General features: G+C 38.0%; 1 protein-coding gene across 2 annotated transcripts in view; it reads left to right on the top strand.

The window, feature by feature from the left end:
* LOC108138401 overlaps positions 1–13,525 on the top strand; it is an 89,536-nt gene that overhangs the window by 6,453 nt on the left and 69,558 nt on the right. For both annotated transcript variants that reach the window (XM_017260582.2, XM_017260583.2), the window contains exon 2: positions 11,320–11,409. The gene's annotated coding sequence lies outside the window, so the exon portion shown is untranslated. The remainder of the gene's footprint in view (positions 1–11,319; positions 11,410–13,525) is intronic.

Here is a 13,525-nt window from a genome sequence, read left to right as displayed (position 1 = left end):
GGGGGAGGGGGAGGAGGTTTCCCCCTTTGTTTATTCTTTGCATTTGACTCTTGTTTTTCCGCTGGCTCTTATTCATTCTGCTCGTTTTTTCCTTGATTTCTTGTTTGGCATTTGGATTGCACTGCGGTGTAACCCTCGGAATGGATATTTCAGATGGCCTGGGATTTGGATTCAGATTTGAGGCGCGGCGGCAGTAATGGTGATAATGCTAATGGTAATGGTAATATGGTCACCATGCGGTTCTTGTGGGTGGGAAAACTGAGCGGGTGGCTCCAATATAGTCTTGTAATTGACGAGCGCTACTTAAATAAACAGAATTTTATTTTAAGTTAATTGTTAGTTAGCGAAAATTGCAGATTATTTGTTTTTGCTAATTGGCTTTAGCTAAAGAATTTATATTCTTTTATTTGTTTTAACCCAAGGTTGTGAAAGTATACCCCTAATACTTACCCTCTTGAATTGACCCTCTCAACTATATTCAGCGAGCAACTAGTTGATTGTTGATTACAACTCACGAGGCCAAAAGGTGGTAAGCCAGGGGATTTGAGTTGACGAAGAAGATGAGGTTGTGGCTTGTCAGGGGGCGTGGCAACCGCAAGCTCCTTTGCCAAACTCTAATATATGCATTCGATGCGGAAGCAACTTCAAGCCAAACGATATTGGCAGCTGTAAACAGAAGAAGGCGAAAAACTTGGGGGAAACAAAGAATTCCAACTCTATAAATACAAATAACTCTCGTCATCTGAGAGTGTGTTCAAATTGATTGAATACAAAGTTAAATGCAGAAAACAAAAGGGTAGGACTTGAGAAGAATTCCAAACTTGGTATAGAAAAGTTTAAAAATATTGAATATTGATTCTAAAGTTAAACCCAAGTTTAAAATAGACGTTTAGTCAAATCTCCGGTCTTCTTCAGATAGAAAAAATTCCAATCCTTAAATATTGATTAAGTGCGATTCAATGATTGATTCAATCATTATTCACAGTTGAAAATAGTCGGAGGAAAAAAAGCAGCAGTAGAAGAAGGAAAATTGAAGAGTTGAAGCTGGGGAAAAAAAATTTGCAAAGGGGCAACCGGTTTCGTGTAGTTTGCCTTTGCCGTTTGTTTGTTGTTATTGTTGCCACAGTGTTATGTGTATGCCTTAAACAAATTCCTGCTGTTGTAGGAATAACTTATAGCCAAACAGCAGGGGTGTGGAGAAGTCAAGAGGAGAAGACGACAACCGACAACGCATGTTTCTTCTGCCCGAAGACAAAAACTCCAATGATAATTAACAGCCTCCATGAATGATCCATGAGTGGGGAAAGGCTTCTCAGGCTTCTGTTTTTGCCACCGGACAACCAGATCATAAAAGAGAGTTTTCTTGCTTTAAAACTATAAAGCAGCATATCTAATTTCTAGCCAATTTCTAACTAAATAAGTATTTTAAGCCAATTTATTCCTATGTTAAAGCCAAATATATAGGATGACCAGATATAGCAATTAATCTACAAAGTTGCTTAGAAGATTCCCAGCTGAGCAATAGAAATATGGAAAGAAAAAGAGAGCTTGTGCGACTGCGATTGCATTTCAGGGTCAAGCGAGATAGTCCCGAATTGACGAAATGGAGCCACAAAGAAATCTTCTCATGCGTGCCACACGCGCAGACATTTCACCGTAGAAATGCCACAAGCTTACACACACACAAACACACGCTTGCCAATTGAGGAGCTGGCAACATGCAATATGTGGCCACACATGCATATACAGCGCAGACACATAAACAAGAGTCCCCGGCCACATGCCACATATCTAGCCACATTGCCACATGGGCCGGCACATCATCAGCAGGAGAAACAGCAGCACCAGCACTGCGAAAAAAGAAGCAAGGATCTAATGGAGTTAAATGTTACCCAGCAATACGAAATACCATCCCGAAACATAGTACATAGTAGCAATAGTACAACGTATCGATTCTACTTTCATCACCAGCAAATCTACCTTGCACCCAAAGAGTCTCTTCTCTTCGCGTCTTCTGCAGTCTTCCACGGTCTCTTCCCTGGTTTCTCTGCTTTTGTTTACTTTGGTTTACTTTGGCACTTGGGGCAGGTTTGTTTTCAGCATTATCTCCTTCGTGTCTCGCACATTGTAGAACCGGTAACTGAAACTGAACTGAACTGAACTGAACCGAACTGAAAAACAGAAGAAAAACGAGCTGCTCCTGCGGTTTGGAGGCGATGGAAAGGGGTTAGGTAAGGGGTTTGGCAAGAGGTTTGGCAAGGGGTTTGGCAAGGGGTTTGTCAAGGGGTTTTGGGTGAGTTTGAGTGACCCAGGTGTCGGCATCTTTTCGTGTTTCATTCCGTTCAGTTCTATGCCAGAACTGCAGTGGGTTTTGTGGTTGTGGAAAAGAAACGAGGACGAAGAGGTGGGAAAAGATGTTGCAACACAGAAATAGTGGCACATTTGCGGTCTCCGCTGGCCGAGCTTTAAAATAGGGGAAGGAAACATTAGAAGAAAGTAATATATTATACTAAATTGTTTAATTTGATTTCGTTCTTTGACTTAAAACTTCCTCCGTTTATAAAGTCAACTTTTTTAGCGCTCTCAACTCTTTTTTTTTTTTAAGGAGACGAGACTGCACCTTTTTAAAGCTGTCTGCCTTGCGGAAAAAGGGGGCGTGCCTGGCGGCTGCCTCTCTTCCACTTGGCGAAAAAAAATGCGATTTGAGGGAAAATTGCCAAAAAGGTTTTTGCTGGCTGTATAGCTCTGCATTTGGGACTACGGCTTCAGTTTTCGGCTATGGCTTCAAGTGCTGGGCGCCCAGGGCTTGTCAACGCTTAAAAGTCTCCCCTCCTCCCCCACCACACCCCCGTTTATGCAAATGCACGTGAAAATATTCAAAATATTTCCATTTTTTGCTCTGCTTTTTTTTCTTTTCGTTTTTCCCCCGTAGTTGCTTTCAATTTCCCAGGCAGAGAGAAAAAGACTGGTGGTCTCCCCTTTGTGTACGACCACCCCCTACCCCCAGCCACCCATCCATCGCCCCACTAAGCTCAGCTCGTCGACGTTTTTCGATTATTGCGCATACTTTCGCCCCCGTCGATGACGATATGCCGATGACGCTGATGTTTCGCCGCCTTTATTTTGTCTTTTTATTTATGCGTTCGGTTTTTCTGCTTTGTTTTTTTTTGGCTCAAAATTTGTCAACGCCTAAAAATGCAGCCCCTTTTCGGTCGCCTTTTCCCCTGGGTGGGTGGTGAATGCAGTCTGAATGGGAAGGATTTTTAAACTACAACTTTAAATACCATTTTATAAACTTTGCAATATAAAATATCCAACTTGCTATAAAGCAAAATGCTATATTTAACAATCGATTTTAGGATGGAGACAATCGAAAACCAACAACTAGTTTCTGAAATTGTGAAGTACCATTTCCAGTACAAAAGAGTATCATCGAAAGCAACAGCATATTTTATTGACAAAGCGAGGAGGAGTTAAAGTGAGGCAGTCGATAATGGGGTTTAGTTACTACACTGCAACCAAAATCGGGCAAAAGAGGTGCAGACGCAGATAAAGCAGAGGGTTACGGCCTTTGTGCAATGAAGCGCGACCGTTTGAAGAGCTCTTTGTGAGCGCTCGCTTCTTTTTGCTCGGTTGTTGCTTCTTTGGACAAAAATAAGAGACGACCCCCTTGATTACCGCACCCATGTTAGTTGCTTGTCGCATTTTCGTTTCGAGTAAAAATTGCATTACCATCGATTGACGACGGTTAAAAATGTTCATGATTTTCGTACCTCCTTTCCTCCCTTCAACGGGTAAAAATCAAACAAAGTGAAACTGCTGCGGGTGGATCTCGGTAGTTTCCTGTGGTCGAAGATCCCATCGACGATCGCTAAAAATGTCATGTCATAGCCGCGCTGAAGTGTGTGGGCTGTTCAGACTTATGCAATCGTATTTGATCGATGAAAAGAGGATCGGTAATAGGAGAGTCCATAGATGGACCAATGTAGTTGCAATGTGCCATGGTAATTTTGTCAATTTAAAAGATCTTTATCCGCTCAAATTTCAAATTTCATCGCTTTCGAGAAGTGCAGTGCAGAGTCATTATCAGAGTGGGATCGATCCTCTCGAGATCGAGCGGTGCAACTCGCATGACGCTCGCCAATTTGTATAGTATGCCACGTTTCCAGTTGGTTCAAAACATAGACAATTGCGCAATAAGACAGCCCTGACCCGAGTCAACCAACCGATATGTGCAAATCTGACCGAACATGATCCGAATGTTTGTTTGCGTTTGCCAAGTTAAGTGTGTGCGGCCTAAGCTGGGCCCAAACTGAGTTTGCTTTTATTTGCCATTTTAACCGGCATAATTGCCACATATGCATAAACATATATGATATATATATATATAAGTATATATGGCCCAGGGGCCAATGGTCAGCGACCCATAAACCAATTTCGTTTTTGTTTCCCCAACGAAAAATATGAAAATTTGAAACATTCGTAAAAGGTATAGGAGGGGTCTGATGTGCTTGAATTTATTTAAGAAAATTATAAGATCTCGAGAAAATCAACATTTTGTGTGCAAAAATGTTTGAACCCTTTGAGATTTGATACTATATAGTAAGCTAACTAGTCAAAAAGCTTAAAAATAAAAAAGTACATTAAGTATGATGTTTTTTTCCAGACATCAAGCATAATAAGCGTTATCTTTTTCTTTTTAGCAGCTAACGCGTTATCTTTTCATAGAATAATATAATTAACAAAGTCAACAAAGTGCTGGGTGTCTTTCTGTCTTAAAACTGAAGTAAGGCACTTTTACTTATTTGCCATAATTTATACAACGCTCGGCATATTAACTATTATATTTCTTCTTTTTTTTTTCTTTTGCAAAGATGTGGAAATTCATCTTGAGCCTGAGCTCTAATTTTTCAGGCACGAAAGCGATGACTTCGTTTCATTTCGCTTCTTTTCATTTCGTTTATCTGCTCGCCATATCGCTCATTGTTTAAAAGGGAGGGCGTCTAGAAGGGGGGAAAGTTGCACAAGGCAACTTCATTTTCATTTTCATTTTCATTTTTATTTCCATCTTCATCTCTAGAGCTCCGGCGGTATGATAGATAGCTATATAGATTTCGCTGTCATAAAGAGCGAACCATATCGAAAAACTTTTACTTTTTTCAATGCAAATAACACAGTGGCGTGGTGAAGAAGGATTTTGGATTTCGTTTTGTTTTTTTTTTTTTTTTTGTAAAACTGCCAATCTCCCGAAAGCGTTTACTTTGCAGCCACCTTTTCAGTTTGAATTTGGGGGGCAGGGCAATATGCAAAATGTAAACAGAAAATTGCGACCGCAACAGGCAGAGTTTCCCATTTTTCCCGCATTTTTCCCCTCGCCGCTTTGTCCTTTGCTCCTTTGGACAGCTGCTGCAAGACAAAGACAGCAGATTTATTGCCTAACCAACCACTAAGGCACTCCCCAATCCCTCAACGTTTTTATGCCCCGTACTCATGGAGTTAAAGGGTATATTGTATTCGTTGAAAAGTATGTTACAGGTAGAAGGTATATTCGTTCTTGATCAGGATCAATAGCCAACCGAGTTGATTGAAAAAGTTATAACTTTTTTTTATACAAGGAAATTCGAATTGTAATAGTGATGGCGTCACCTAAAGCCCGATTCTTTTCTGGGGGCATATTTATTTTGAAATTTATTTGATGAGTAACAGGTATCAAATAGTCGGGCGTTACTTCTCGTTGTTTTTGTCCACCATCCCCTCATCCATTTTGGGCGCATGTTTTTTAAGGCCGCTTCAAGTTTTGAGTTTTTTTCGGAGGGGGGAACTCCCCGAGGGGCAAAAAAGGCCCGGCGAGAAATGTCAAAAGTGACAAGACCTACCAACTTTAGTTTTTGGTCGGCAAAGCGGGGGGAAAATATAGAGAAAGGTCGCGGCAAAGGCTTCCCGCAAATGCAATTTTCGATGGAGGTTGCAATTTCAACTTGGAGGCCAGCCAAAAAGAAAAAGCAAAATTGGAAAAACGATCTTCCATTCGGTGGATAATTTAGATATCCTCATGAAAATCAATGGAAAATATTTTGATATTTTAATTGGATTTTTTGTTGTGAGAAAGCAGAATGTTTCACAGACAAATAAAAAGATAAATGTTGATAATTGTGCTAAACTAATTTTTTGTTTTTGTTATTTAAATGAATTTAAACTTTATTGATGACCTATATAAACTGATGATTTAAAATTTTGCAGCATAAACGTTTTTAGATTTAAACCCCCTCGATTACTCATATTTTTCTAATCGCATTTCTTTATTCTGTCCAAACAAAAAAACAACTTTCAAAGTGATCCCTTTTGCATTACCATATTTGCCACTTGTGACCTTTTCACCTGCGCTTTTTCCCCTCGGACGCATTTCTTGGCAGCTGCCACGCCCCCTCGCAATCCGGCGCCGCCTCTTCTTAACATATTTGTGCAGCACAAACAGTTAAGCGGCTTATATCATTGAGGAAAAGGGGTTAAACCGCAGGCGTCAAGTGGAGGGATTGGGACTGGGATTCAGATTAAGATTCGGATTGGTTTGGTTTGGTTTGGTTTGGTCTGTCTGCTGCGGTTGGGTCGCCGGATTTTCGGTTTTCGGTTTTTGGCTTTCGGCTAGCTATGGTCAACATCAACACGGGGGAAATTGGGACTCAATCCCTATATAGATAAAAAAAAAATGCTCACATTGTTAATATCAATGCGATAAGTCAGTAATAATATCATAAAGATATGCCAGTTACACTTTAATCTCTTGTCATTTCTGTTTCTCAGGGTTAATAACCTTCTAAATCGAAAGAAAAAAAAAGTGGAAGTCGATTCGAAATGCCGTCACTAATCAATTTTTTTTATGTGTAATAGAACTAATACATTTTTATTAGTTTTACAATACAATATACCCAAAAATATAGTTTTGACATTTGCCTGATATTTAAAATATTAATAAAAGTCCCAAAATTAATCATACAATCATGTTTTGTTTTCCCTGTGTAGACAGGCTTTTAACATTAATTTTGTCATTTTTTTTTTTTTTTTGTGACATGCAAAAGAAGGCTATGCTTATTTGCTCTGCTTATGAAAAATTAGCATTTGGACACTTTTGTCAACGATTTTCGTCGGAGTTAAATCAGCTGGGACTCGGGATTTAATGGATTGAGACTTGTACTTCTGGCAGATTTCTGCGATTTGTGATACGAGATTTTTGGGGATTTGTTAATTCTGGCCGTGATAAATCGCCTTGGCGATGTGGGTTTGCAGTGGTCATTTGTTTGCCACGCCCCCGGAAAAACTGGTTTCCACACAGGGGTAGAGGAGTGAGGTACATATATATAGGCATCCATCAGGTTGGGTTTCCGTTTCTCGAACTGGTTCTCTTTGTGGGCTCCCTAAAAACTGGCAGAGAAAACCTGAAGCCGATTGACTGGCTGCCTGGCTGCCCACTCGTGAAAAGCCCACTGGAACCGTTCTAATTTCAGGTCAATTGGGCGGGGGACAAACTCTAGACTGTATTTATTATAAGCAACCGAAAGGCAATAAGCCAACAAATTTGAGTCTGTGCCATAACATTTACATCATGAGTGGGGAAACGCCTTGGTTTTTCCCAGATTCCTTCAAGCAAATCGCTTACACGTCCAGCACGACAAGATACAATATCATAGATATACTTTTATTTATTTATATATATATATTTTTTTTTTGTTCCAAGCCAAGCCAAAGCGAAAAGCGACAGCAAATAAGGGAATATTAGCCTGGTATGGAGACTTTGCCGAACCTTTTTCAAGAAAATTTATAACAATTTCCTTTTTGATTTGCATGGACACGCCCACCGACAACCGCCCAACGCCCAACCGCTTTTCTCCCCCAAAATTTGCACTATTGAATAATTTCTTTGCTTTTGTTGCGTCTGCCGTAAACGATTACGAAGGCCATAATAAATAAATGCTTGGCAATGAGGAGCAAACAACAAGGGAAAATCAACACACCCAAAAAAAGTGCCTGCAAAGTCAAGGCCAACGAATTATTATTGAAAATGCAAATGAAAAATGCTTGAAAATGTTTGGGTTGCGTTGAGTCCACATATACAAGCGGGTGGGGACCCTTGGGCAAGGTCGTTTTCCCATTTTTCCCCGCCTTTCCCCCAAGCGACCCTCATAACAAAAGGACTAAAGATAAACAGCCTGCCATTGCGTTTAATTTTTTTTTTCGTTGATTTTCCGACCGGAAAACTGTGTTTTTTGACCCTCGCTCACGAAAAATTCGTAGGGGTGCGTGTATGTAATTGCATAAGTAAACCCTGGGATCTACTGATTCACTGCCATCGTTTATTGAGTTCCACGAAAGCAAAATTGGCCATTATATAGAAGCTAATATTGATTGATTTAGATGCCAAAAGATTTGCTTTCAGAAATATTTTATAGTGGAGAGAAATTTATTAGAACTTAGGATTTATAATTAATAAAAAAAATCGAAGCCTGCCTAAAAACTAAAAATTACTTTATACTTATACTTACTTTATATTTATTCCTGTTTGCAGTAATCATTTTAAATTTTAGAAAACATTTTTTAATTAAAAAAAAAAAAAAATGTAATCTTATCTATGTGCGTACATATTTAATTATAAACCAATTTAAAATAAATCATTTTAGGATATATTGAAATATTTCCTTTTATTCCTTTTATATTGTTATTTTAGTACAACACCCCCTTGTTTTCTTGTAATTAAGCCGTCGAACTCACATGGTTTCAATTCGTTTGCTCCGCAATCCAATGTCATTTGCCTCCTTTGACGGCAATTGCAGTTTCAATTGCCATAGCCTCCACCCCTTGCGACCACCCCTTTTCAATTTTGAGAGACTCATCATTAATTAAACACTTAATTAAAACTGCAGCCGTCGAGCAAATGCAGCGAACCATGGAAAAAACGGGGGTAGCGCAAATTGATTAGATGTCATCGCTTTCAACCGTTTTCCAAATAATCGACAAAACTGAAAATACATTTTCAAATGCCAACCGCAAAACCAACAACAGCAACAAAGCGGGCAATTCAAACGAACATTTAATGCTCGATAATCGCGTTAATAAGCATTCGAAATTAACGCAAAACTTTCATTTTTTATCGCCATATTTTCGATATGCCCTCGGGAGCGGACTGAATTTTCGGGGTATTTCGGTGCTATGGATATGAAATGTTTAATAACAATGAGTGAGTTCCATGAGATAATGAGTTCAATTGCACGAAATGGTATTAAATAAAGAATATCGACGAATGAAATGGAATGGAACTGATTGGAAGTGGGCAGTATATACAAAAATGAATTAAAGCGATTTAAAATGTTCACGATTTGTAATGGCTGGTAAATAAAGACCAATGAATTTTAAGACTTGAAACTTTTTAGACGTGATTTGAATTATTTAAGAAATGGTATTTTAAACAGTGGTTTTTTTTTTTATTATTATTTTTGATATCTTAATTAAGTTTAATTTTAAAAATCTCTCAATGATATCCGTCAACAGGATTAAAAAAAGAAATAATAAATTGTGTCAATTTAAAAAAGAAAATGTTTTTTCACCAAATTTAAAAATTATTGTTCATATATTTTGAAAAAAAAAAAAAATTCTTTTAAGTATTGAAGAGAAGGGCGCCTGTTCCTTTAACCGAGAAACAAGATTCAATTTCACATGCCCCAGAATTAAATTTCCCTGCTCGAAGCGTTCCAAATTTGTGGTCTCCCTGGGCGCTGGACTAGTGCTGCCAGCTGTGAAAGTACACAATTTAACCCACTAACGCCCACCTCGCTATGGAAATTTTGAATTAATTTTCAGCTGCATTAGAAACACAAAAAGAAATATAAGCAATCGCAGGGGATAAAAGAAGAAAAACAAAAACTGCACAAAACAAAAAAAGCAAAATGCAATTTTCACTTTTTTAAAAATAATAAACAAAAAAACCGTGACTTACTTGACTGAATGGCTGACTGACTGAATGACTGAATGACTGACTTGGCCAACTTATACATATGCAAACATTGCGCATACGACGCGTGCGGCAAAAGTAAAATGAAAGGCTCTCCCCAGTGTGTTTGTGTGTGTGAAAATTGTGAAAAGCGTATTTGGAGCAGAAAATGTAATGTCTGCCCACTCCCCACTTCTTCACTATATATTTTACTTATATTTTTTATTTATTTTTTGGGCCGCGAATTCGTTATGCGCTTGAGATTGTTGATTTTTCTCCATTCTCATATTAATATATTTTCCTTTTGCACCAAGATTCGAACCGTCAGACAGTAGAACCTTCTGATAAGATTCGTAATCGTAAATGGGCAGGAGATAAGATTGCAGACTGGTCTGTCTTAGCCCAAAATTCAGAAGTAAATTCGTGGGAACCTCTCCTACCCAGCGATTAAAATTAACGAGCTGTATTTGCGCATATTACTTTCGGTTATTTGCATGCCAGATATACTTGCTATAATATAGTATAGTATATCTGCATAAGTTCCTAGTTCCTATAGCCTTGTGGAAAAATCCAAAGTGCCGCACACAAAAACAGATAAGTAAATTAGCTTTAGACACCTTATCTTATCTATATCTTCCTGTTCGGCTTCCTGATAAGTAGTGCAAGTTGCTACATCGTAAACGGTGCTTATAAAGGTACTAAAAGTCTTATCGGCAAGCGCAAGTGTTTTCCGCTTAATTTTTTGGGGTTATTACCAGTTTAAAAAAAGAAATGTGTAAAAATGGATGGATTGATTATCGTAAATGTTATACGTTCTAGTTTTGTTTACAATTGAGATTTAAAATATTGAGATTAAAAATATTTTGTCTAATTAGATGTATTTATATATTATATTTATTAGATATATATTGAATTCTAAGAAAACCAAGTGCGGTTTATTATACTTATTGATAAGCATTGGTAAATTGTTTTAAACCTTTGTTGTTCTCTGTTTAATGCTGAAATATGGATGAAGTACAAGCATTTCAAATTGTGATATCTAGCTTCTTTTACCAGTTTCTATATAAACTTAATTATTATTAATTTACCAACAGAGTAATTAACCTAAATGCCCTTTGACTTACTGATATTGCGTTTATAGTGAAAAGATTTTCGTCGCAGCAATTATCAGCTTTAAATCAGAAACTGGTTAGTGTAATATGATCGATTAATGGGGCAACATTGATTCATCGGCTTGAATAGTAGCGACCTTTTTACGATGAATGGATTAATGTATGATAATTGAGCTCAACCGGCATTAATTGTTTGTTTCTCTCGCTGTTTGTTTGTTTGCATTTCAGATCGTCGTCAGTGGAAGAATCGACAATATAATCGACGTCATATCAAGCAGCAAAATCAGCATTAACGGCAACGGACCTCGCTAATTGCAAGTAAGCCATCAACTATAATTTCTAAATCTATATATACACATTGTTGTTACACATTATGGAGAAGGGGGTGGGGGAGGGGGAGGGTGGTGGAGGGTCGAGTGGAAAGCTCTCCCCAGAAAACAACACTCGATGTAAATCGCATAACACGACATCCGTAGGCGATGGCGACAGCTTGCTTGACTAGCTCAAAGTCCGGCAAAAACAAAAACACCCATTGCTATGTACATATATATACGTATATATATATCTGCACCGAAAAAAAAAAAGAATAGGTGACTGAAATCTTTTAACGAAAGCTAGAGTAGCTCACAAGAACCAAACAATTAAACTCACATTACTCTTTTTGAGTTTTCGCGATAATACTTTAGCTAAAAATATACCAACATATTTATAACAAAATTGTAATGCCAAAAATAAAATGAAAAAAAATTATACAAATTTTCCAAACACACCCAAAGCCTTATAAATTCTTAAGAAACCGCTGTCGAACCCATTTTTCCATCTCTTATTTTTATTTACTGGTCAATGGCAAATTGCTTGATATATCTTGCAGTGCATTGGCACACCAACAATAACTAGTCTTAGTTGTCAGATCGCGTGCCAAGAAATAATAATGAAGAAAAATCGTGTTACTTAGGCCTGGGCCAAGTTAACAAAAACAACAAAAACAGCAGCAGCAACCTCAACACTTTATGCCTAATAATCATAGCCGCAATTGCAGCTCCCTTACACTCGATGCTGCTTTTCCCCCTTTTCCCGCTTTTCCCCTCTTTTCCAGTTTTCCCCGCCCATTTTTTTTCCAGCCAGCTTTTTCCCGCCGTCATTAGCATTTTGTGTCATGCGCCTGCGTGCCATCTAATTAGCGTGAAACCTCAAACTTCAATCAAGAAAAGGGGGAGAACTGGAAGAATGGTAGAGGGGATAATAACCAGACTTATGGATGATGTTTGGTCTGCTTTACGAGACCAATGACCATAAAAATCCTTGGTGATAATTGAATGGTGGAGCATTAAAGTGGATGGAAGTGGTAAAACGGATTCGAAGAGAAGAAACCTACGAGAACTTTAATGTTTAAAGAATTCATTTCCTAACATCCATTCAAAATAATTTAAATTTAAAAATAAATATCACAGAAAATTGCTTTCAAAAATTTATGTTCGTTTTAAAAACGTGCAAAGTATGTGAATATTAATATGGTATTTTAATCTATTCCCTTTGTTTTTAAGTTACTCTTTGATTAATTTTAAATGATTGTCATCTTTTGAGTATATGAAAAGTAGTATAGTTAAAGGTAAGATGTGTTACCGCTCCCTGCCATTTAATGCCTTCGAATTCAGCAGGCCTCATTGAACCATTATGGAATTTGTGGGTAAAACCACAGCGCATTTCTGTGCAAATCCCCATTCAGAATCCCCTCGTCTTTAGCTCTTCCCGTAACCGAATCGCTTAATCCCCTCTAAAGTTTAAGGATGGCAAAGTATCTGTTGTGGGGGGGTATCACCATCACCATCATATACCTCTGTGCATCACAGCTTATTTGCGGGAGCCTATGCCACTTTAAGCCCCCTTCTCTATGATGCGTCCCCGGAAAAAGTGAGCTAATCAGGGAAGCCAGGAAAACCAAAACCCTTGACTCACGATCCTTAAACTATTTCCCATTTTCCATTTTCCTGCCACCTGGAAAAGCCATTCAAAAGCCCCCAAAAACAAGGGTGGGCTGTGCGAATCCGAATCCAGGGGTGAAGTGGTAAAAAGGGGGATAATTGCGGCCGCAGACAACATGCTAATTAAAAGCTACTTTGCCAGCCGCATTAATATACACAAAAGCACCGCAAAAATCATGCGTCCTTGTTGGTTTAAAAGAGGGAACTACCATCGCCCAATTCGGTGGGATATATCCCTGAATGACAACAATTTGCATTTGTTGCGTTGCGAAAATGCTGCAAAGTACACTGAAATTACGTTAAATTTGATAAATAATTGATGCCTTGAAAATTGAGAAAATTTAATAATTTATAATTTTTGAGAATATGAATTTGATATAATAATTTTGATATATAAATAAAATAAATAATATATTTTGTAAAAATATTAATTGTAAAATATAAAATATTTA

The sequence above is a fragment of the Drosophila elegans genome, unplaced genomic scaffold, assembly GCF_018152505.1.
Source record: "Drosophila elegans isolate 14027-0461.03 unplaced genomic scaffold, ASM1815250v1 contig_149, whole genome shotgun sequence".
In the NCBI taxonomy this organism is placed as follows: Eukaryota; Metazoa; Arthropoda; class Insecta; order Diptera; family Drosophilidae; genus Drosophila; species Drosophila elegans.
Note: the sequence above shows the minus strand (reverse complement) of the source record. Positions and strands in the feature narration are given on the sequence as shown.